The sequence below is a fragment of the Anoplolepis gracilipes genome, chromosome 5, assembly GCF_047496725.1.
Source record: "Anoplolepis gracilipes chromosome 5, ASM4749672v1, whole genome shotgun sequence".
NCBI lineage: Eukaryota > Metazoa > Arthropoda > Insecta > Hymenoptera > Formicidae > Anoplolepis > Anoplolepis gracilipes.
This window is the reverse complement of record NC_132974.1, coordinates 2,242,417-2,267,550: the sequence shown is the minus strand read 5'-3', so window position 1 is coordinate 2,267,550 and position 25,134 is coordinate 2,242,417. Positions and strand designations below refer to the sequence as shown.

Genomic DNA, 25,134 nt, shown 5'->3' with positions numbered 1-25,134 from the left:
ATATATATATATATATATATATATATATATATCGTAGCTTTTTGTATTGTATATGCATTCCTCGTCACAAAAACCCGCATCAAACTTTCGTTTTGCGGGCGCAAGGCCCGCCGTTTGCATTTACACGCCTTGGTCAGAGTTGCGGACAACACATTGACGGACTGATACGTGCCGGTAGATACGCTCGACAGCCTTGGACGTATGCAAACTCACGTAAAACGAAATGAAATCATCCGCATGCAATTCCACGTCGCGCATTCGGATAGTTGCGCGGCGACGACACGTGTAGGCGGCGGCCATCGATCCCGCTGAGATCTCGCATATCGTCGTCGGCCGCTCAGTCTCTCCTCTCTATTAGTACTCGAAATTAATTGAATGAAGCTCTAATAACCGACGATTTATTAATCTGCCAAACTGATGTCCGATTGCGGTTTAAACCACGAAATACACATGGCAATTCTACGGCGACACGAATTCATGTCACAGAGTGTTGATCGCGACAAAAAATTTCTTACCGCCAACAATAATCGGGATTGTTTATACAAAAGTATGGCATATATATACATAAATTATACATAAATGTTATTAGAATTATATTATTACATAATTATTGTCTTAGAAAATTCTACTATATATAGTGATAATATGTATATAGTGATGGATACACATTGATAAATTCTGTATTTTATTCAATGTGTAAAAATATATATGTTAATGTAATATATTCATATTTAACTTTACGTATATTGTACATTACGTAATCTAAATTTTAATCATAATAAAGAAAGAGATAAATATACGATTAGTTTAAAAGATTAAATTTTTTCATTGTAAATAAAATAATAATGTAACGTGTATAGTAGTCAATTAATTGCAGGATATTTTACACCCAGATTGTAAACTATCGCTTTGAATTTCTATCTATTTTTGGCACACAAACTACAATCGACGCAGAGTACACATTTCGTACGCGTACGCGACATACAACTCTTCGACGAAAACTGTTAACAAAAAGTTTGTTGTTTACTTTTGTGTGATACTTTTAGCTAGAAATTCAGCTGAGCTTTATTTACTTTGGCCATTGTTATTTATAAATCACAGAACACAATTGTCCACCGATATATTTAACTGAATGTTCACAGACAGATAATTTTTATAACTAATAAATGCAAACAATGTGTGATTACAGCATAAAATTCCTCATTAAACGTAACAAAAATAAATATCGTAACAAGACGCCGAAATCAAAAAATAAACTAAAACAGAATAAAATAGATTAAAATAGATTAAATCATCATGATTAAACATCATGAATCTTAAAATAAATTGGAAAAGGTATCGACGACTTGTCAAAGTGTCAATCGAATTGTGAAATTCCATTATTAAATAACGCTGTAATTCGACGCATAACTTAATTAATAGCTAACATTCCATTAATAGCTAATAATCATTGTTGATAAATATAATTATATATATAAAAAAATTTCTGCATTCGTTTATAAAAAATTCGAGATAGATATTATATTTAGCGTGAAGTAATGCAGATAAACTGTAATAGTAATAACATCGATCTGATATAATAAGAAAATAAACACAATTATCATTTAATTAAAATTCTATTATAATTGATTATTGTAATTACGGTCTTTAATGGACTAAATTAATTGCAATAATTAAATGCTTCATTGTCCTGTCTATATCGAGATACTTTGATACATCTATTATGACAATGCATCTATTTACGGCAGGCTGATACAACACGCGTGCCATATTCGCTCCTGTTTATTTAATGCGTATGAATGAACTATCAGACACAAGTGTTTAACAAACGAAGCGTTGTCGTATGTAGCATACCTGTGAATGGTACATCTATGAATGGAATATTTGATTTTAAATTGCGATTGATCCGTACAAACAAATGCTAATTTACGGTAACTTTTGACGGAAATGAGCATTAATATGCTTTTACGTGACTTCTCGATATAACTATAATTGAATTTCCATTATTTATCACATTTTTAAAAATAAAACATTAAAGAAATTTAGTTTTACACGTACTTTTCGTAATTTTCGGATGTTAATCCCGGATGTTATATAGTTTTCTTTTAAAATTATCAATAAATATGTAGATCCATTTTGTGTATGTTTTAATAAACAAATTCTAATTAAGAGTATTATGTTACTAAATGTAATCTAATATACTAATATACTCATCGATTAAATAACAATATATATATTTATAGAAAAATTATATTCAATCTAATAATCATTTACAAATGATAACTTATCTTTAACTTATTTTTCACCATTTTCACTATTTTCTTCGATATATCTATATAATATCTACAAACTATATAATAAATAAATAAACTACAATATATAAAAATATATAAAATAGCTATATATAAAAATATATAAATATAGCTATATGTTATATACTACTAAAAAAAATAAGAAACAGGGTGATTTTTCGTTATTCTAAAAACTGAACTATTTTCAAACCGCTGCAACACTCAGCAAAAAATCATCATAGACAAAAAATTTCTGTGCCTTAAAAAAGGAAACAGTTTTATTTCCTTAAAATTACATATTTTTTATACTCTGTGCAGTTTAATAAAAAATTTCTCTCGAAAAATTTAAGACAAGTTTAATAAACTACAACATTTTTACCTACAAAATTCTTTCTTTATTTTTCTATTCGATTTTTTTGGCCGAGTTACACGAGTTTAAAACTAAACTTGTATTTTTTAGAAACTAAAACAATTTTTTTAAAAACTATTGATAGTTAAAATTGATGCTTTAAGTTTCAAACTGCTTTTTTAATTTTTTGCCTACGATGATTTTTCGTTGAATTCCAGCAATTTGAACATAGCGCAATTTTTAGGGTTCTCTTTTTTTTTTGTGTAATGTATGTCTAAATATCTCTAACACATGTATATTTCACAAAATGTGCGGTACGTTTATTACCAAATTCAATACTAACTATTAGCACTAACTATCCTTCGTTATGAATATGCAATTTCGTCACACATGGTGTATTCGAGTGAAATTTACTCAGTGTTGTCAAATGAAAGTTACACAGATGCGTAGTAATTCACATTCCGCTCTCCGCAATCTCTCGATTCTGCGAGGAGACCGCAAGTATGTGGGTCTGGACAGAAGAATGGAGCCGACGAAAGCGTTAAAATAAAATATTTGCGGTTCAAGAAAAGAACTTACAATCACCAAGTGCATCATCTGACAGCAGTACATACGTTGTAAACACATAGAACACGTAGAAAGTTACTTCTTCCAAAGAGCGAAAGTGATTGTCACTTCGAGACAAGTCGAGGTCGTAAGTTCGCACAGTACATAAATTACCCTCGAATGTGTTTTTTTTTTTTTTTTATTTTCAACTGATAAAAGATATTTCCTTTCTAAAAATTTTAAATGTACATTTCTAAAATGTTTGCTTTAAAAAACAAGAATTATTCTTCATATTATTACAAGTATTCATATTATTCGATAGCATTAAAAATTGTTTTAAGACTTCTATCAATCTATAAAATTATCGATACGTACGTGGCGTTTACAGTTAGAAGCAGAGAAAAAGATTGCAAGGCGATTCAATTCCCAATCAATTTCTCATAAATGCGAGATGTAACAAATTTATTTCTAATAATGGGAAACCCCTTCATTGTGGCTAAATGAAATGTAAGACCTCCTTTACATGTATTTGGACTCTCTTTTATGCATTTATATCGTTTATATCATTTGCTCTCTTGCCTGTTTTACTCAAGACAAGTTTTACTCGTCGTATATTTCACTAGAGTGATCGTAAAATATAAATTATGCCGCGTAAAATAACGAACTAAAGCAAAATAAAAGGACTTTTTAATTGGCAATTTTTAAGCCACACAAAGAATTCATAATTGTATTTACAATTTTACATGTAATTAAAATTAATTAAAATTATATCTATATAAAAATCTGTCTCGAAAATTACAATAAATTTAAAATAAATTTTAGAAAAAAAAAAAAAAAAAAAAACAAACCATATATGGAAATACGACTAAATAATAAGGACGAAAAAATTGATCAATTGCATAATAATTTGTTGAGCTTGTATTCGCTTATATATAAGAAAGAAAAAGAAAAAAATCACCCAAGTCTTACGTTGCATCATTTCGAAACTACCGAGATATGACGATATTGTAGGTGAATTTACGAGCGGTCACAGCGTGTAGTTTCGGCTTGATCGTTAATGTGCAGCTCGTGCATCAGCATTAAACCGCGGTGTACCGACACAGACCCCCGTCGGAAGGGACAAGTGCATTGTTAACGCTGGCTCGCAATGAGTAACAATAGCGGAAGCCACCCCGCGAATTAGTCGCCGCAGAGTGTTTCGCCGTGCGAGCACCTAGATTAGGCGCAGGTGTAACGAGTCAAACTGCCCGACGTTTGTTTCATGCGTAATCCTGCATTGTGTGATACCGTGCGCGCTGCGTTTGCAAATTGATCGAAAGGGCACTGCAAACAATAATTATATAAAAAAAAGATCTTCATTTCTAATTAAAAAAAACAAAGAAACTCTTTTTAATTTTGAAAAAATAGAAAATGTATTAAATTTACACAAAAATTTAAAATATTACATTCATAAAGAATGTTCCGAAAAAAAAGATATATTAATCATATTTTAATCTTCGTACACACATATTGAATCAATTAAAAATATAGAAAAAATTTCTTATGTATATTACAAAATAAAAAAAAACTGTATATAAATTTTAATTACATGCATATAATATTCTTAGATATTTTCTTTTCAAAAAATGCTTATACGTAATAATTAAAAAGATAAAATTAAAAATATTTCTGTACAATGCTAATTATTTAATTTTTCACGAAAACAATAATGTAACAAAATTATCGTTAAAATAGAAAGAAGATATCTATAATAACATAATTTGACAATATATAATATAAAAAAACTAACACGTATAAAATGTAATCGTAAACATTTTTTTGAAAAAATAGATCCTACGATAATGATTCATGTGAACTTAAAAGACGCAATAAGCAACTGCGCAATGCTCTGCAACGGGAGAACGCAATCTCTTTTTACATCTCTATCTTTCTCTTATTCTTTAAATGGCGTACATCGAAGTCGATGAGGTCAATTGTCAATATTTCCCTCTCTATTAGCGAATACGATTCGTTAGGTTCATATAGACCATTCGCTACAGTTATAACAATATTTCGCGTTAATCTTGCAAAATCATATATTCCTCGCAAACTGATATTTGATCAATTCCAGCAGTTATATTATTTTCGCATAATCTGTATTTTTGCAAAAATATGAAAATATATTTAGTGCTTATTTCACTCTATTGTAATGTTTCTCTTGACACACAGTAAATAAAATAGAATTTTACTAATAAAGTCTTTTAATATTTTTAGATAATATAAAAGAGAGAGAGAGAGAGAGAGAGAGAGAGAGAGAGAGAGAGAGAGAAATAATTCTTAAAATAGAAAGAAAGTTATCGTTATATTATACAATATTTATTGAAAAAATTCTCGAGATCTCTTTTGCAGTTACTGCGCGTCGTACTCTACGTTCTAGTTAGATAAATATACACAGCCAGAGCAGGATTAAAAAATAATTTTAATAGCCAGCCATTCTCTGTGCATCGTCGTTCTGGTATTTTGCACGTGGCAGTGATAAAGCACCTGTAGAATTAAGCGAGCGAAATGGTTCGCAATGTGAATAATGACGTCCTCTCTTCACGTACGCATTTCGCGTTAGATTTAATTAAATTTCCCGTCCTGTTAGAACTATCGTCTTTGCTTCCGAGTACTGTCACGTTCGTAAACACGCGCAAACTATCCATGTGTATCAGAGAAAATTCTGAAATGAATTTTATCACACTAAAAATCATAATATTAATATTTTCACCGTATTAATTTTTCCTTCCTGAACATTCTTAACATAATTAGCTCCTATTATTATTTATTTAATCTTTATAGGAAGCTAAAAATAATTTTAATTTTCTTAAATTATATAAAAAATAATCTTTTTCTCCAACCGTATAATTATACGCTCCTAAATATAATCTGTCAAAATAATTGCATATTGTCTACCTTTAGTTTTTAATTTGCAATAGTATGCTAAGAGATGTAACGCCGCCATTTATACATATTATACACTTAACCTGCTGCGAGTGTCAAGTGCATGCCGCTGTCAACAGCAATGACGTAGCTTTCGGTACGAGCGGTGATTAGGCGAAGCTCTCGGATCGTGGTACGTTCGCTTCATGAGAGAGAGAAAGAGAGACAGAGAGAGAGAGAGAGAGAGAGAGAGAGAGAAAGAGAGAGAGAGAACAGTAATGTTTTGTTGCGCTTATCATCAACGCAGCGCGCATGTATGTACGCATATGTGTGCATGACGCCGATAAGGGTTGTGGCATTCAAGACGTAACATGCTTACGATTATCATTCGCTTGAATATAATCGCCTGTCGACACGCGTGCGATTTGGCGTTCGTAAAATATATATGCCGCACATATGCACATAACGCTTAAATAAATCTATTTTTATCTGACAACCAAGAGTGTCCAGTATTCGCAGCTGGAACAGCAATGTTGACTTTTTTTCCTCGCATCTGGACTACAATATAAATGCAGCTTGTTCATTTCTGCCATCCGTAACGAAATTAAATCGCTCCACGATTAATGCTCTATTAAAATAAGTTATTTCTTTTCTATTTAAGTTTGTTTTCCACGATCTATAATTTACGACAAAAATACATATTTTCGTTTCAGAACACGAATATCTAAAATATCTTCTACTTTTATGAAGCCATAGAATAAATTAATATAAATCTTACAAATATTCTATAATTTCTGATTCAAGTTTCCAATATTATATATGTATATTAAATAAAATATTTGCCTATATTCTTGTGCCTGTGTAACAATCAAGATATATGACTCTATTCTATTTCACACATGTGACACTTTATATAGAATAATTGTGGATCGTGCAAAGTGAAAGCTTTTAAACGAATTTTCAGGTACCGTAGCAGATTTTATTGACGATCGCATATATCGCAAGCGTCGAACAATCACGACAAATTTACCGGCAGTTTATTTCAACGTGAATTTATATTCAATGACCGATAAGTTTGACTCGCGTATAAATTGCACGCACAACGCTCACACGTCTCTCGTAACTTCACGGTAATTGAACCTCCCGCAATAACGCAGAAAGGATTCGCAATGTAATTTCTGGCAACACAAAAAATATGTTACAATTCGACGCGCCAATAGACGATGTGCATGATTGGCATGCAATTTCAATGTTCATCTGTATAACGATGCTAGCAACATAGCTACGTAACTGTTTAGCGTATCTTTTATTGCGTAAATGCCGAGAATGATCGATGCAGGCAGTCGTTGTATTTGAAAACACGCGCGAGAAGAGCAGCCGGCTGTTTTCCGATAGTTTTCTATTGTGATCGAAGTTATGGTAATTCACTGTAAAATCCTATCTCTCCTTTTCGGTCATTTATCTGCAATACTTTAGAGTGCGATAATCCTGCTTCAGTAACTTTCGATAAAACTTCTTGAAAAGCAAACCTAGTTTCTTAAGTTCTCACATTGAATATCGTGCGCGTTGGAGGCGTAAAATGAAAAGAAAATGAGAAAGTGTATCCTGCAGAAGCCTCATGATATATTACAATATCTTTGCAAAAGCTACGTTTTCTAAGAAAATTATATTTTTAAATTTCCTGAAAACAAATTTCCTTCTTTTTTCGTTTTTAATCTCTGTCTCTTTATTCTATACCTATTTATTCTAAAATATCTCATTGTCAGCTCTTATCAGTCCGTTATTTAATTTAAAATATCTTCCAATTTATATATAATATATATTTAATAATTTAATTAAAATATTTTCCAATTTATATTGATATTTAAAATATAGTCTTCAAATATTTTTTAAATTAAAATAAAATATATAATAATAGAATACACTTTACTAACGAACGATGATATGTAACTTGCACAACATTCACAAATAAACAATATTAAATATTTTTAAATACAAAATAATCAAGAGATAAAATGCATATAGCTATACAAATTTCGACAATTGAATGCGTTACATCTGAGATTCTGAGTTTTTACTTTTGTTACGATTCTTCCGCTCAGATTTGTCCAAAAAGAACCGGAAAAGAACGACAAGTTTGCATAACAGCTTAACATTTTAACGTTTACGCCTTTCAAATGTCGACGTCGGCGTCTGCAATGTTGCATATTTCATGCATTTTTCATCAGATTTTTATGCAATATCGTCATGCAAACGACACGAAGCGCACGGAAGAATCGAGAGTACCAACGATATCACTTTATATAGCAGGCCATAAAAAGCGACTTCTCGTCGATGGATTGACAATCTACCGTGTCATTTATTCTCATTCTTTCTACTTGACATCGCACGCGAGTTTTACCTTTATATTGCGAAATATTTCTCCCTCTCTCTTCATATATATGTATATATTTTTTAAATCAATGATCGACTAACAAACTATTTTGCAATTTACAATGCAAATAATTCAGATTGAAATACTTCAGATGCCAGTCAATGAATCAATTTTTAACGAATACTGAGTAATATTTTTATAAAGGGAAATAAAAGTGCACAAAATATGCTTCGTGAAAAATTTTGATGTCGTTCTGTGTTATCCTATTTCAATACGTAACCGAAGCCCTCTTTGAATTAAATTCCAAGCAACTTTGGTCCTCGTCGCGAGATGATCGATATATTTACGAGAAAACTTAGCTTGTCTGCGTCAACGAGATAGGAAACTTGGGACATAGACGGAAGGCCGAAGACTAACAAACTAAGGTTCTCGATAGCTCGAAACCTGATCTCGGCAAGTATGTATACACGCGACAACCTGACACGCGCGAATTGACGTGAAATGAAGCGCGCATTTTATACGAAAGAGACAAAGTCCACATAACAAGACGATATTATTGCGTGATTTTGGAAGGGAATTGCGCGCGTGTGAATGAGAAATTGTGATTGCTTCACAATGTGAAAGATGGATATTTTCCAAAAGGAAAATACTCAAGTGTATACCGACATTTTGGCCGGACGCCCGTCGATTAGTATGCAAATGCCTTTAAATATTTGTAATCTCTCCAAAACGACCGCGAAATTTGTGTTAATAGGGGCGTAAGACAGACAAAGAACTCGCATATTACGCAATTACAAATTGTAAACATTGGACGAACATGCTTCCGGAAACTGGAATGTATTGAACTTTCGTTAAAAAATTGTGCATTATCGGGAAAAAATAAAGATAACATTATTGTAGAATAATTTATAATGTGATTGAAGAATATATAATGAACGGATGAGAATTTATGTAATCCATGAGATGTGAATTTATATTCCGCATGTATTGTAACTTTTTTTTGTTTAACCGTGTATATAATTACTATTTAATTACTTGTTGTAAAAAATGCATCTATTCAATTAAAAAAAGATGAGGTTAAATGCCATGGTAATTGGTTTATCAAAATATGTAAGTAATTTACCATTACTCAGCAAACAAGTTTATGATCTGGAATCTTGTTAAGTATATAATTAGTACAATATACGCGTGAAAAAGAAAGAGATAAGAAAATAACAGAAATATAGAGTTTAAAGAGATTAAAGGCAAAAATATACAAGATGATCACGCAAAGTATTTTGCATGCATAAGTGCCTTGTTAAATAATTAAGGATTAATGGGATATACTACATGTCAATTAAAATATCTCGAAAGATTTTTGTTTCTCGCGTCATTGTTATTTAAATTCCATTACTGTTTTATACATTTTTGACATATCGCGTGCATCTTCCCTATAACGGACGAGGTAACATGCTTTTTCATTTCCTACAATCTCGCGATACCAAGCAAATATATCCAGTTTCTCAGAATGAAAACTGCAAAACAGCGATAGTCGCCCGACTTTTACGCGAAATCGAACACGTAAGAATTCTTCCAACATTGAACGAGAAAGAAGAAAAGTCGCACGACGAGAGACAACAATAGTGGTGAGGACGACAACCCCGACCTATCGCTTTCACAACTCTCGCGACGTTCGATTAATTATTTCCACGAAACCCTTACTCTAAAGTTTTCCCTGCCGTTTCTTCCCGAAGCCTTTCCGATGCCACGCGGGGCGAAGGAGTTTCTTCGACAGTTTGAGACGACGTCTCGAACGGTTTGCACGTTTCTTGCTTTGATCATCGATCGTTACGCTACTCGAAATGAGAAAAGTCTGACAGCGTTTTCCTGACACCACGACTACCTTTCGCCGACGCGACGCAGATATTTCAAAGTTCAAATGAAATTCGATGTCGCGGCTACGGCGATCCACATCTACATAGTAAGCGAGAAGATGACAGAAAAATGTTTTAAACAAATATTTTAAATACAATTTTATCATAATATTTTAGTATAATTTTTTTTATAAATAAAGATTTCAATATATAAAAAATTATTTTTTCATAAAAAATAACTGACTTTTTAAAATATTATAGTTTGTTTATAAACATTTTTTGGAAATTTCCATATTTGTCTCTAACAGATATTTTTTTTAATATATCTTTCCACGTATGTTATCGCATGTATATTAATTAACTTTAGACAGTTTCTAACAACGAAACTCGGGATAAAATTTTATTTATTACTTTATATGAGCCGTGAGTACCTATATATTCTGATTCTTTCTGAAATGTGGTTTTCGTATCATGTATGTACACGTATAAAATTATAAATGAAATTCTGTCATAAATTATAAATTGTCTTTATCAGAGATTTTATATTCAGTGGCATTAGAGCGCAGTTTTCCCTACCAAACAAGCTATATTCTTTCACAATCCCGAAACATTAATGCGATGGAGCGTTCGTCGTAAAGTCACGTATCGTCCCGGTTACCGATCACCTGGGACTGGCACTTCTGGTTCCGACAAGTTCGAAGGCAATTTCGAAACTCCATTCTGGTGACATTCTGCCATACATTGCAGCGAGATGGTCGGATCGGTATAGTTATTGGCGTCGCTCGTATTCTCGAATTACTCGATCGCTTTTACGAGGTGGAACAGAGAGAGAGAGAGAGAGAAAGCAGACAAAAAGGGAGGGAGAGGTAGGGACAGTGCACGATGAAATAAATGAGCGAAAAGGGCAAATGGCAAAATAGGTCAGGCAAGAGTAAATAAGAGAGAAATCGATCAAGTAAATTCGAGGTGGGAAATTACTAGGCGACAGGTTACAAAGCATAGGCGCACCGAGCATACACATCAACAATCCCGACGAACACGATGGACAATGGTATCAAATACTATCGATTGTTAAGTACGGACAGAGACGACGAATAAATAAATGGCCCGGAAAGAGCGCTCTCGGGTACTGTTAAAACGTGAAATACATTCGTTTCGGAAGAAGTCGCGAGTATTTGCCATGAATATTCAGAGTCCTACTTCAAACCGCGTTCACAGACCGAATGGTTTGTGTGTTCGCACAGCTCGTTTGATGGAAAAACAGCGCAATTCGAGTAAAGTTTTCAAAAACTTTTCACTGTACTTTTTCCCGCCTGCGATAAATTTAAACAGAAACATGTATCAAATTATTTTCTTTATTGATATAGTCTCTTCTCTATTTTCTTTTTTTTTTGTTTTTTTTGTTTTTTTTTTTTTTGTTTTGCGAAAAATTAGATTGTGAATAATGTATGCAGTTTACATCGTAAAACGAATAAAACGAATTTAAATGATCTATTAATCGAAAACGATTAATCACATCTTTCAAATTAAAAGATTACATTCTAAAGTCAAAACTATAATAATAAATGGCCGCTGGCATTACTCGAAAACCATAAATTTACATGAATGTTGCAATGCATCTACGATAATCTCAGAGTTAAACAGAATCTATACCTTCAGGATTTGAGTATATAGGAGCAATAGATGCTAGCGGTAACAAGAAGTTTGAAACACCTAGAATTCCCTCGCATAAATGTTATATTGTTCCCGTTCGTAAATACTTGAATGTATTGCCTGTATATTAAGTTCAAGTCGTTTGTTTGTTTCTTTTTACTCTAAATAATTAATAATAATTAAATCTGCAAAATTTTAGATATACAATGTTACATATGTGCACTTTTATATTCTCTTCAAGAATTAAGTATATAAGTATACATGTACATATATTGCAAGTTTTGTCTACACAAATCACTTCTCTCAATATCCTCCTCTCTCATGAATATTAATATAATAAATTATAAATACGGTGTACGAGGCATCGCAAGCACACAGAGCATTCACTTCCTTTATAATCTCTACATATATTTTAGTTAGACAATGTTTATTTACCCCAATTCCCTCTTTAAAAGTAGTCCTTATCTTTCTAATCTCGAGATTACTAGACTTTATTGTTCTAAATAATTGACGCGAATGAATCGTTATACAGGCGATATTTGAGATGAAAATTGTTCGCGTAGGGACTTCTTCATCAACAAGAAGATTCGCGAATGAACCCGAATAAGGGAATAAATTTCAGATGCCTCTCTCTGCGACTCGTGTTGTCAGCTTGAGCCTCGAAGGGTATCGATGTGTGTACACATTGGCACATCGGAGCATATCATTTCTTGCATGCACTGTTCCTCGACAATCAGATGCACCTACGTGCACACAGACTCATGCATGGCTCGACGCACCAATCGTACGAAGCCGCGATGACGCACACGTCGGAGTATATATTTACCCGATTAGATCAAACCGCCATGATATTGTATCTCGTACCGCGAAAGCCCAAAGTTATTCGAAATAATAATTCATAAATATGTACAAAGCGCAAAATTAATTACCACTCTACTTTGCACGTTCGAATATATCCCTTTATTCTAAATTACAGAGAAATGATCATAATTAGATTTTCGTAAATGTAATATGTGTAAACACACTGTACGAATGGGATAAAGAGAATGAGACGATTAACAGAGGGTACAAACGAGATGTACGAGTTATCGGAAGCTGTAAAATCGACAATTGCACTGTTGGAATTAATGAATTAAGCTCCTTTACTAAATCAAAGATTTATTGACGATTACAAGGCTTTACCCATGTTTAGCAAAAATGACAGTTGGATACATTGCGCGGTTTGTTTTAATGAACGTGGAAAATTCTCTTTCCATAGAGAAAGTTTAAAGACTTTTATTCCACATTATTTTTAATGTTAAAATTTTTAAATATATCTTATTAATAACAGTCAATTACACATTGGCTGAATTAAATTTTAATTCGTATAAATTAAAGAGTTGATTACTAAACTGTTTATATAATTCCATAATGAAAAAGTCGTTTTACTTTTCAATATATAACTAATTAAGATGAATAAAATATTTATCTCAAATAAAATGTCAATGAAATTGTTGAACAAGGCTCGATTTTAAAATCGCGTTCTAAAAATATGCATCATTACTGCCGCTTACCGCATTTTCTGAAACACTCCGTGTATGTGAATGAAAAGAGCGAGCTTTCTTTCTTCGTGCCTTCGTGATGCTTAAGCTGACTTCCAGTTCGACGCCCTGGAACTAAGTTTTCCGCGAAAGAGATGGATTTACGATGGATTTCTTCCTCAACTATTTCCCCCATCCCGCTCGAGGTCAAAAAATTCATCCGCATCAAAGCTCCCGAAAAATGTAGGAATGTACGAACATCATCGTGATATACGATCGCTACCAGATTTCAATCTTTCCGTAATCCGGATGCGCGAGCACAAAAATCGTACTATTGGCAATTCATTAATAACGATTAACGCGCGATGTGAATTCGATACGGACAATACATTCCCTCCCTTCCCCTCCCCGCACTCAACATTTTCCGACGAAAAATATGGTTCGAATTGATTACATATCCGCGCGATTAGAGCGCAACTGCAATTATTATATGTCATGCGGCGGAACGAAAACGGAATGCTCAATGATATTGAAAACATTATTGGATCGATGGCAAACGAATCTCCAGCGATATGCGCGATACACGTGTTTGTACGTTCCTTTAACTGGATACCAAATGATACTGTAGCGATACGACCGCTAAAGAGCGGTCCGTGATTTTCCAAAGTTTAATTTATCATAGCTCTCTGCTAATACTGAATAATTTTCTGTTCGTTTATTGCAGCAAACAGAGAAAGAGAGAAAGAGAGAGAGAGAGAGAGAGAGAGAGAGAGGGATACGAAAATGTGAGAAGACGAATGTTTTTGTGTCTTTTGATGTGTCAAGCTCGAAAAATAAGATTGATTTGCCAATGTTATATAATGTTACGTTGCTTCTGGCTCGCAATTTCCTGTAAACGCAGTTTTATTCATGCGATTATTTATCATCGATAGCAATCTTATCTATAAAACTACACGAAAATTTAACTTTGAAAATAAATTTTCGAACTTTGATTCCAAGTAACAATGAGAGATGTTGAATGCAGCCGCTTTCGTATAAGCAGTTTTGAGGTTGACGTCAGTGATAAAACTGAAATTGGAGAATGCAAATAACGCGCGAACAGCTAGATAAGACTATAACTATATCGGTTTGACGCTCAAGCGACATTAACGAACAGTCCTTCAGAAAGCCGGTCAAACGTGATCTGGCACGACGACAAAAGGAGCGACCGCGCCAGTCAATCAACTTCTTGCTCGAATCGATCGCAGATTCGTCGCGCGAGTTGTCCTCGGAATCGATTTTGCTATTGCGATTTTCTAGCACGATTTCAACACATTGCTAACGATAAAATTTTTTCGACCAACAAATAAAAACATTTCTCAAATATTTAGATAGAAAATTACAGAAAATCTAGTGCAACAGATAAATACAATTCTCGCGTATATTGAAAAATAAAGATAAATGACAATAATGAGTATATTCATATACAAATATATTTTATTTATTGACATTATAATATGTCATATAGTTATGCGAGTTAATGCATAATTTTGTAATGAGTATGTTAATTATTTTTTGTGATGAATAACAAGCGAAATCGTTTAACATATTTTTATCTATTATTTCAATATGTGCGTTTGCTCTAGTTTCAAATTATTAACATTATTATATATATTAATTATTAATTAAAAAATCAAAGCTAATTATGTATTCCAATATTATGCCATTGATATCTTGCGATATATTTGCCATAATCACATTTTCGTCGAATGAACCATCATGAATACGATGCAATTACAATCATTGAATAAGACGTCGCAGGGAAATACGAGAATGAAATGCGACAGATAAGAGACAGCGTATAATATTACTGATATTTCTTGAGATAAGAAGCAACCAATAAGAAAGTAGAATAAAACAATGCATGCTCTCATAAATATTAAAAGGCATAGAGAAAAGTAGCGCAAAATTATGTTAAAAAATCATATTCCGCGAAATTGTTATTGATTATAAATAAAGTATGTAAAGAGTAAAAAAAGTCTTTTTTATATATACAGACATATATGTACATCAAAACTTTTATTTATGAATAGAATTCTGATATTTATGCCTGATACTTTTCTCTCTCCTATATTTCACTGTGACACTTTTCTCATATATTTCACTTGATCCCAATGCTCACTCGTGCATAGCAGAAATAATACACTCGATGAAGCTTGGAACAAGGGACAAACTATAGGGAACGCTCTACGTATGCGGAGAGATTCGCGTTATCGCTTCTATTGGTCTTCCGGCTTTTATTCTTCCTTTCTCGTTATTTCGAGGCAGTTTCGAGCATACGCGTTTCGATAATAGAAATAGAGTCGACGTTACACACGCGTCACATGATCAGGAAACGTCGCGATGATTCGGAAAAGGTTCGCGCGTTCGCGGTGTGACCGTTTATTTACATACGTAACCACGCTCCGCACATAATCGCGGTAGTTCGGGACATTTGCGTTTGTATGCAAATGGACCTTTGCTCGTGCGTTCGCAATTTATTCCGCGCTCCTAAACGTCTATGTCGTGAAATATACGCGGCGCCGCTCCAAAGTGCATTTCCGAGCGGACGCCGCTGGCGTGGCCGGCGTACGTTCGTGAGTATAAATAAATTTCGCGCCGACTTTAGCGTACGAAAATGCAAAATATCTACAATCTCTCAATCCACCCTGTGTTTGCATCAACAGAGATCGGATACATTGAATGTGAATTGCAGTCTGTCGATGTAGTCTGATATGTGAGACACATAGATGAAAATAGAGAATAGGACTGTCGTGTACACGTTTTCAATTACTTTCACAGAATTGTTGTAATTGGCAATTGAAAGATTGGACAAAGTCCAAAGTTATTGTATGAACAGCAATTATATTTCATACTTATCACACACACACACACACGCATGTCGAAAAGATATAATGACCGTTTATTTTAATAAGACGAAATTTTTTATATGCGTTTATTTTTATAATTATATAAAGATATATGGATCGCATAAAAAATAATCTTTCATGTTTAAATCTTCTAGATTTATTATTTTTGAAATACGAAAATTAATTGTTAATTGTGTGTAACGATTTATTTTGGAAATTGCATGCATATACATTATAAATATAATAATAATAGTTATAGCATATCCGAAACCGAACCATCGAATTACAATTTACTTGATTTTCAATCAATCTGATTTCTCCAAACCAGATTATTCGACTGGCTAATCTCAGCATGCAATGATTATTTATGAAATTGATATCACGATCATACAATGATTCAGCACACACAAGCTGAAATATACGACTAAAAAACTCGATACAAATACAATATATTCGTCTTCTTTAAAGACAGATTTATAAAGTAATTGATTAAATTGCAATAAAAAAATCAAAAATATAACTGCTTTATAGTATCGTCACAAAACTGTAGTTGGAACTGTATTGATTTATTTTTTTATTGTATTATGATTAATCGAATAATAATAATTGCAATATAAAATAATAAAATATTTATTAATATTTATTGTTTCTTTGCTTCCTCACAATAATAATCGTTAACTTTAAAGACTCTATATTATCACTAAATATTTATAGAAATTCTAATATCTAGACTCTATTCATTTTCATACAATTGATCATAATGATTTTAAAACTATTCTTCTTTATATTTTAAATATTCGGGTCAATTCTACGCCAAATAATTGAATCGATAATTTAACAGAGCCAAAAAAAATCAACTGACACATAAGAAAATATAAATGTTTTAGAAATATATAGCTTTTGAAAATATACGAATATTTAATCTGACACTTACATTATATTAGAAATATAAATCTGACAAGTATACGTCATTAATGGTAAAGGTCAATTTTAAGTCTCATTTAATATCACGATTATACTTTGACTTGCATCATAATCACAGTTCAAATATACAAGTTATAAAATAAAATCTCTTATATTGTCAAAGAATATTGCTAACGTTAAAACTCGATTTTAAATTGTATTTATTTAATACTATGTACATTTTTGTACAGCCCAAATTTAGTACAACGATCGAAATATCAAATAAATATCGAATTATTAACAATCAATCCAAGTCGCAATTTAAGCAAGTCTAATAAAAGCGATTGGACTTAACCACCATGATGAAAGTCAATAAAATGTATATTCATGATATTAATTTACTATCGAACGTGTAGGAAAAGTACATAAAAGTGCGCAATCAGTCGCAATATCGAAACGTTCATGAATCATTTACAATAATCGGAACTACGATTTACACTTTTATTCCAAATCGTGACACGACGCATGTTGCACGTCTACGTCGTACGTCATGTATTCACAATTTCGAGTTGCTCCTAAGTTGCGCACTACGCGAGATGTAAACAAACATACACATACGTAGCAAACGTGTAATTTACACTCACCGTTTCCGTCGACAGGAATCGTTTAGCGGAAGTCCGATTGCGTGTCCTGGGCCTCGCGCGACAGCTTTCACTCCTCTGTCCGCTTCCCCCCTCTGTCGTTCACGTCGAGTCCGGGCAAACACTTGCGCGACAACACACTAAATCACCAATCACTTTCAGGTCCTTCCTTCTCGCTTGCGTGAATGTCCACCACCGAACGACTGCAACAGGAAACCGAAGGCGGGTAACGCACTCGCGGATTACAGTTTAGCGAATAATACTGGGCACAGATACGTGATATACTGATGTATATATATGTATATACATACATATATATATATATATATATATATATATATATATATATATGCGTCGTAAATCAACGAACGACGGACGCTGCCGTAAATCGACACGCCGCACACACACTCTGCCACACGCGCGACCGATGCAGACGCGACGCAGCTGCCGATTTTCAATAGAGATGCGCAAACGGGACGCGACGCGGAACCGTCCGACTGACACAGTGGCTCGCGCGATTCTGCCGCTCACGACACGACCGCGATCAGCGCGGCGCGCGTCGCGCGTCGACCCGATCGACGCGCGCAGCTTCGCGCCACGGAGTACTCGAGCCGGCGAATCAGCGCCCCCCCCCTCCCTCACCGCCCGACCTCGCGGTTACCTTCAGATAAGACGCCCAATATAATATATTTTGTACGTACATACGTATGTCTCTAAGGGCCGGTTTCTCCAACGTCCGCTCAACTTTAACATCGGTTTAAATTATATATCCTCGTTTCTTTTTCAGAACCTATATGAAAGAGATAGTTTAAGAGATAGAAAGATGTAGTTTAAACCGAGATTATAAAGTTGACTGACATTGGAAGAGCCCTGGATTGGGGCCCTAAGGATTTATTTTAATTGGAAAATGCGATAAGTAAAATGTATCTCCACTCCGACCGCAATATTAATTACAACGATCATTTGATTTCATGTTCTTTGATACTCACGACGATGTTCCATCGCGATTATATCTGCATCACAAGTGTTTCAAGATCGCAAATAACCGTGCACTAGAAGAGCGCGAAGACGACTAAATTCTCTCGATTCCGAGTTAAACGTTAAGGCCGATGTTGCATTCGTCGTACGACAAATTTTTCAAGCATGCTGATTGGCTGTAGGAGATGGACAAGTTCAAGTATCTGAAAATTTTCTATCCTACAGCCAATCAATACGCTCGAAAAATTTGTCGTACGACAAATGTAATATCGGCCTTGACGTCCGAAATTCCGAGTTTACGTCACGAATAAAAAATATGGCTCTTATTATTTGAATCAAGCATTAAATTCTAAACATAATAGTAACTCTTACGTATATAGAATGCGAATGCCGTATAATTTTCATCACTAATTATTAAACCTTATTCCGTATTGGTGGGTAATTTTTGTCCGTGATTTTTCTAACAACGTCAATTTCTCGAAAACAAATAATCATAAAATAATATATTCAAGTAAAATTATTTTTCAAATTTATTATTTTAGTCTTTACTCAGAATGTTCAAAGAAGGTATGTATATACATTTTTTAAAACACTTTTACATATTAATAAACTTATCGAAATTACGCTGACCCACCTGTACAGTTAGAAGGTGCCAAAAATAATAATACCGAGTAAGGGTTAATACACGGTCACATTTTAAATATTTAATTAATCACCCTTGACAGTATTATAGATTGCGTAGATTGAATAACGCGTTCGAATATAACGTAAGCAAGAATCACGACAAACTCGGTCTAACTCTCGCGATAGTCGAAACGATACTAACAATAAATAAGACTCTATATCGAAAAATGTAAGGACGAGAGCGTGCGCGTAAAGCACGCACCTGTGGCGTAAGGGAAAGGATTCTTGAAAGCGACTCGGTCATGTTTTGTTTACGATATGTGGTAGCGCGAGTACAGCAGCTAACTTGTTTATACATGCGCCGTAATTTAATATTACATCGAGCACGAATATTTCTACAGAAGTTGAACGAGCGTATAGTTTCAAGAAAACAGAAACCTATGATAGAAAAAACAAAGCGATACATTTGAACATTTACTTTTCGAGCGTTTCTTATTGTTAGTCAGATTTTTATCTTGCAATTAAAAATTATATTTAGTTATTATTGTATCGTGCTTTTGAGAAACAAAAGGCTTTTCTCGCGCGACAAATATTCAAATAGAATATATGTCAACAGTTATTAATTAAATACTATATGTATGTAATATATATATATAATGTACACACATATATATATATATATATATATATATATAATACATGTTTGAAGCCGATAATTCGTCTCTAAATATTCATAAATTATGTGAGTGTTAATTATTCGAGATTATTCATATATTTTTTATTAATATTAATAATATATTAATAAATAAAAATTAATAAAAAATAATAGTATAACAAAATTAATATTATTAATAATAGAAAATAATTTTATTTTACTTTGAAATAGAATTATAGTTTCTTGAATAACTAAACTAGTCATGAATGTACAAATATTTAGAGACGAGACACGTTAAATATGCGTCGACGCATGCAAATTCACGCGTTAAGGTATTTCTAGCTCCATGTGTACAAACTCGGAATCCCGAAATCGGACCACAGTGCTCTAACGGAATTGCAAGTTGAGAGGTTTAATAATGAATAGCGCGCGGTCATGTCGGGTCGTTCGTGGTGCAAATTCAATCGTGACCAAGATTCGTGAGATGATTTTAAGTTTTTGAGAATAAATATTATCTAAATAAATGAGCCAACGTATACTATCGAGCTGTATCGAAGAAAATATCAAATATTGTCATATATGTGTAAATATGATATTTGTGTTAATAGTATGAACGTATGACAGTTCAAATAAAACCACGCAACTATACCTCTAATTAAAGTATGTAAGTATTAATAAAAATTATCAAGAAATTAAATATCACCTACGAATAACTATTAAGATAAAATAGTGACGAGTGACTGTTATATTATGCCTAAATATCGCTTTATTAATAGAAACGTACGATAATTTCGTCAAGTAAACTTTATAAGATTGCAGATGCAAATGTGTAATAATTGGTGATTTAATTAAGTAAGATAAATATTATCAAATAAAAAAATAAATAACTGTTTTCCAAATAATTTATAGAAAACCTTTTTTAAATTAAAATTATCAATCAGATTTCGTATATGTTTTTTCTCAAAATTTTTATATTTTTAGAATGTACCGACAAAGGATGTCAAACAAACTTCCTGTATTATTTCAAACATGTTTCTGTATTTAATAAATATTATTGTTTAATTTAGTTGTTATATCCAATAGTATCATATAAAGCTTACTTGAATTTCTGACTACACCAATTTTAAATTTGATGGTACTTTTACAGAGAAGTGCAAATGTTTTAATTATACGATCAACGAAAATTCGCTTAATGGACGCATGTGTGTATAATACTGTTTGAATATTTGTTTACGAGATACAAAGCGCAAATGTTTTTGCAGTACTTTTAATGATGCACGATCAGACAAAATTAAATCCGGAAGATATATATGAAGAATATCAAATATAATACATAATCTTGTGCGTAAAATATTAAATTTTCCTTTAATATATTCATGTTTTCTTGAAATGTTATTTAATAGAGATTCTCTGAAACTCATAACCAACTATATAATATTACTCCTGTGATTCACGATTTTAACGACAGTAATGTAATAAATACATTTTATTTATAAAGCAATCTCTAATATACGTTGACTTTAATCTACATATTGCAAAAGAGTACCTTTTAATAAATATAATATAACAAAATATATTTAAAAAGAGAATAGAAATAATATATAGCTTACACAATTTCACTGTCCGCGTCCAAAAAGCTCTTATCATCGTGGCTGATATCAGCAACGAAGTGCGCGCATGCTATCAATCAAACTCCGTATTCAGACAAAAAAAATATTGCATCTGCGCTCGGCGCAAGTCAATAAACTCTTTTATCATCAATCAAAGCTCGCTTGTACAAAACCTATCGGATCGGCCTTACCCAGTTATGCAGTTTGCGCGTTCGAGCGCGTACGATCTCCTAGGCTTTTATCACGACGATGTCGATAAGCGTCGATCTCTCAGCCAGCCGATTTTTTTTTTTTTTTTCGACAGTGCGAATATATGTTCCAATGTTTTGTATTTTAGTGTCCTTTTAACTATCCCTTGTATGCGATTCCGTATATCCCAGTTGTCAGATTTTATGCGATTACCAGTCGCGCCGCATTCGTTGTATAGCATTCATTTACGATTATTGTTACCGAAACCAGATTGCGCAACAAATGTATGTATGTGTTCCGATACATTGTTTTTGGTAATGTCCACGCGCGCATAATCATATTCGCGGTGTCAGTGAAAACCGCCGCGCGCGCGGACATATGGTTCGTAAATGAAATTGGCTTGACCAGGATATACCTGCGTCAAAATCGATATACGCACCACCGAGAGGCCTCATTGTGCCGCGTGTGTACGTATACATGTATAGCTGACGTAAATGCTGTCATAAATACCTTTTGCTGCTTCTCTAATATATACGCGTTTTTTTTTTTTTTTTAAATAGACACATCATATCCAGATATTATGTAATCAAAGAAAATATCAACAGAGCTTTGATAGAAAGATGTTTGACAGCTTGGAAATTGATGTCTGACGTACACGTCTCTAACGCAAGAAATAATGTTTGTATTCTAAATATATTTATCTTCAAAAATATTTTTCCCATTAATTAATTCTTTTACAATAACAAGTTTACATAAATTAACTCTTTAATAGGATTATAATATAACTCTTTAATATATGCAGTAAATTTATATTTATTTATATAAACTTTATTAATTAAACCACTATACAAGTACACATTATGATAATTAACAATATGAATTAATAATCAATACATTATCTCTTATTGATATTATGAGTATGGAAGCTATCGGATTCTGTTTTGTAATAATATACATTGTCATGTTCTCTTTTAATAAAGTTATCAAAATTATAATTATCTAAAAGTAAAGTAATATATATATAATAAAATATCCAATTATAAAAACATATCTAGACAATAAATTTATTTTAAATACGTCTATTTAAGGAAAGCATTCATGCGATGCTAATATAATACGTACACACGAAGCGAGGGCAATTATATCAGGTACATGATGTATAGTGTTGGCGTACAGTTTATAAATTACCTCGTAAAAGTGGGAAGCGCGCGGTCCGGAATTATTTTTGCACAGGCCGCGATTTTGCACTCCGATAGTAATCGACGCGACTTGAATTTTTTATTTCGAGTTTCGAATTCACCCGACGGTACCGTTGCAGTCAAGACAGGGAGGGGGAGAGGGTAAAAGGGAGAGAGGTAGAAACGGCCTCTCTCCGCGGGGAACGGGGCGATACATTAATTAACTCGACGAACGCGGTGAATTGCAAAATAATTCCGCTTTTTATTATTACGCGGCACGAACTACGGGTATAAAATCGTTTACCCTTTCCGGTCATCACAATTGCAAAATGCTATCGGTTAACGAAGTCTCGTCTACCGTTCGAGGTAAATGCACTGCCAAATGAAAATATATTATATATTACGAATTAGCTTAAAACTGACCGACGTAATTTTGCTAAAACAGTCGCAATTGTGAACCTAATGTCAATCGTGGAATAACGAAAAAATTCAACTTTTTCGGAAGCTAATTTCACAGAATAATATTCCCACGCCAGTATTTTTATCCAACAATCACTTGATATATTAATGATCGTATAATTAAAAGTGCTCGAGTGTATTAAATAGAAACATCGCTTGCTTTCATTGCATCCTAGTTTGCTCAGTACCTCGCAAACGTATGCGAGAAAGTAAACGCAAATAAGGAGAGAAAAGATCGCGATGGTAACAAACTTTATACGTATGACAAGTTTTTTTTCTTTCGTGCAAAAGTACGGAAATTTCATGCTGCGAAGAAACTTTTCCATTTTCTGTACTATATATGAAACGAAGGCCTGGAGGTTTTTGAAATGCATTAGGAACTCCAAAACTCTTTAGGCAAGAAACGCAACAATCTGTATACATATCACAAGTTCTTGAGTATCGAAATTTGAAAAATAGATCGCTAGCTTCGCGAAGGTTTTCTCTCGGTGTTTATTGTTGTTTCGGAGAATGTACCTTACGAAGCATCTGTTATTTCATAATTGGTTCTGTTATGTATCGTAAACATTCCTACATACACTGTTGGCGTCTCTCTGTTATCCTTATTGTTAGCGGAGTAATTTAATATGTACCGGAATACGCTTCGAGGCGGATTACCATGCACGCATTGCGGCATATTATAATTCCGTAAGCTGCTACACCTGAACGAGCATCATTCTCGTTGATATCACTTTCTGCTCGGATGTGTTGTTGTAGCCACCGGCGCGGCGGCTTACGCTACAAAGTCTGACGTGCGCCTCATTCCATAATTCATATCGTGGATGTCATGCAATGATAAAGTGATATTGTGTTGCAAATTTATATGACACTCGCCCGCCATTGGCCGACGCGTTTAGGTAATGAGATTCACTAAGAGAGGATGTGCACAGGAGGTACAATTGACGCGTGGGTGGCGGCAGCGTTCCTATGATAAATACGGGTCTAGAAACTTGGCTGACGATAAATCCACGCAACTCTTCGCGCACGACGCGTGTATTTCATTCCCAATTAATGCCTTCCGATCGTAACGAAATATTGCCAGCATAATCGAATATCCTTTATACATTACACAAGATATATAATACCGTCTGACAATTTCGCTATCTCTTATTTTTTTCCACTAATCCTATAATTGTATCGCACTATAATTTTTATGACATAGGTGCATTTGTAGTAATTAAAAGATTGCGATATATATAATATATTAATCAGGTGAAATTGACGGCGGTGTTAAGATGCTACCGGGTAAAAAAAATGAATTATTTTTACCGTCAAATTCCCGTTTATTTCTTTTTTTTTTTTTTTCGTCCTCCTGCCATTTTATTCTGACACTATACAAGTGTGAATCACAAGCAAGTCGCAATATGCAGGTTTCACGGCAACGCGGTAAAATCGCGCGTAACGTCTGTGTAATTTATCCTGCAATACGTACGTGCACGCACGCATAACGTTAGCAGCTTATATGAAAAATAATAAATATAAC

General features: G+C 33.4%; 2 protein-coding genes across 4 annotated transcripts in view; one reads left to right on the top strand and one right to left on the bottom strand.

The window, feature by feature from the left end:
- The window catches only part of LOC140666248 (RNA binding protein fox-1 homolog 2), a 256,874-nt gene extending 238,435 nt beyond the window's left edge, over positions 1-18,439 (bottom strand). For both annotated transcript variants that reach the window (XM_072893213.1, XM_072893214.1), the window contains exon 1: positions 17,923-18,439. The gene's annotated coding sequence lies outside the window, so the exon portion shown is untranslated. The remainder of the gene's footprint in view (positions 1-17,922) is intronic.
- The window catches only part of LOC140666249 (uncharacterized), a 308,424-nt gene that overhangs the window by 273,429 nt on the left and 9,861 nt on the right, over positions 1-25,134 (top strand). The gene's annotated exons all lie outside the window — the stretch shown is intronic.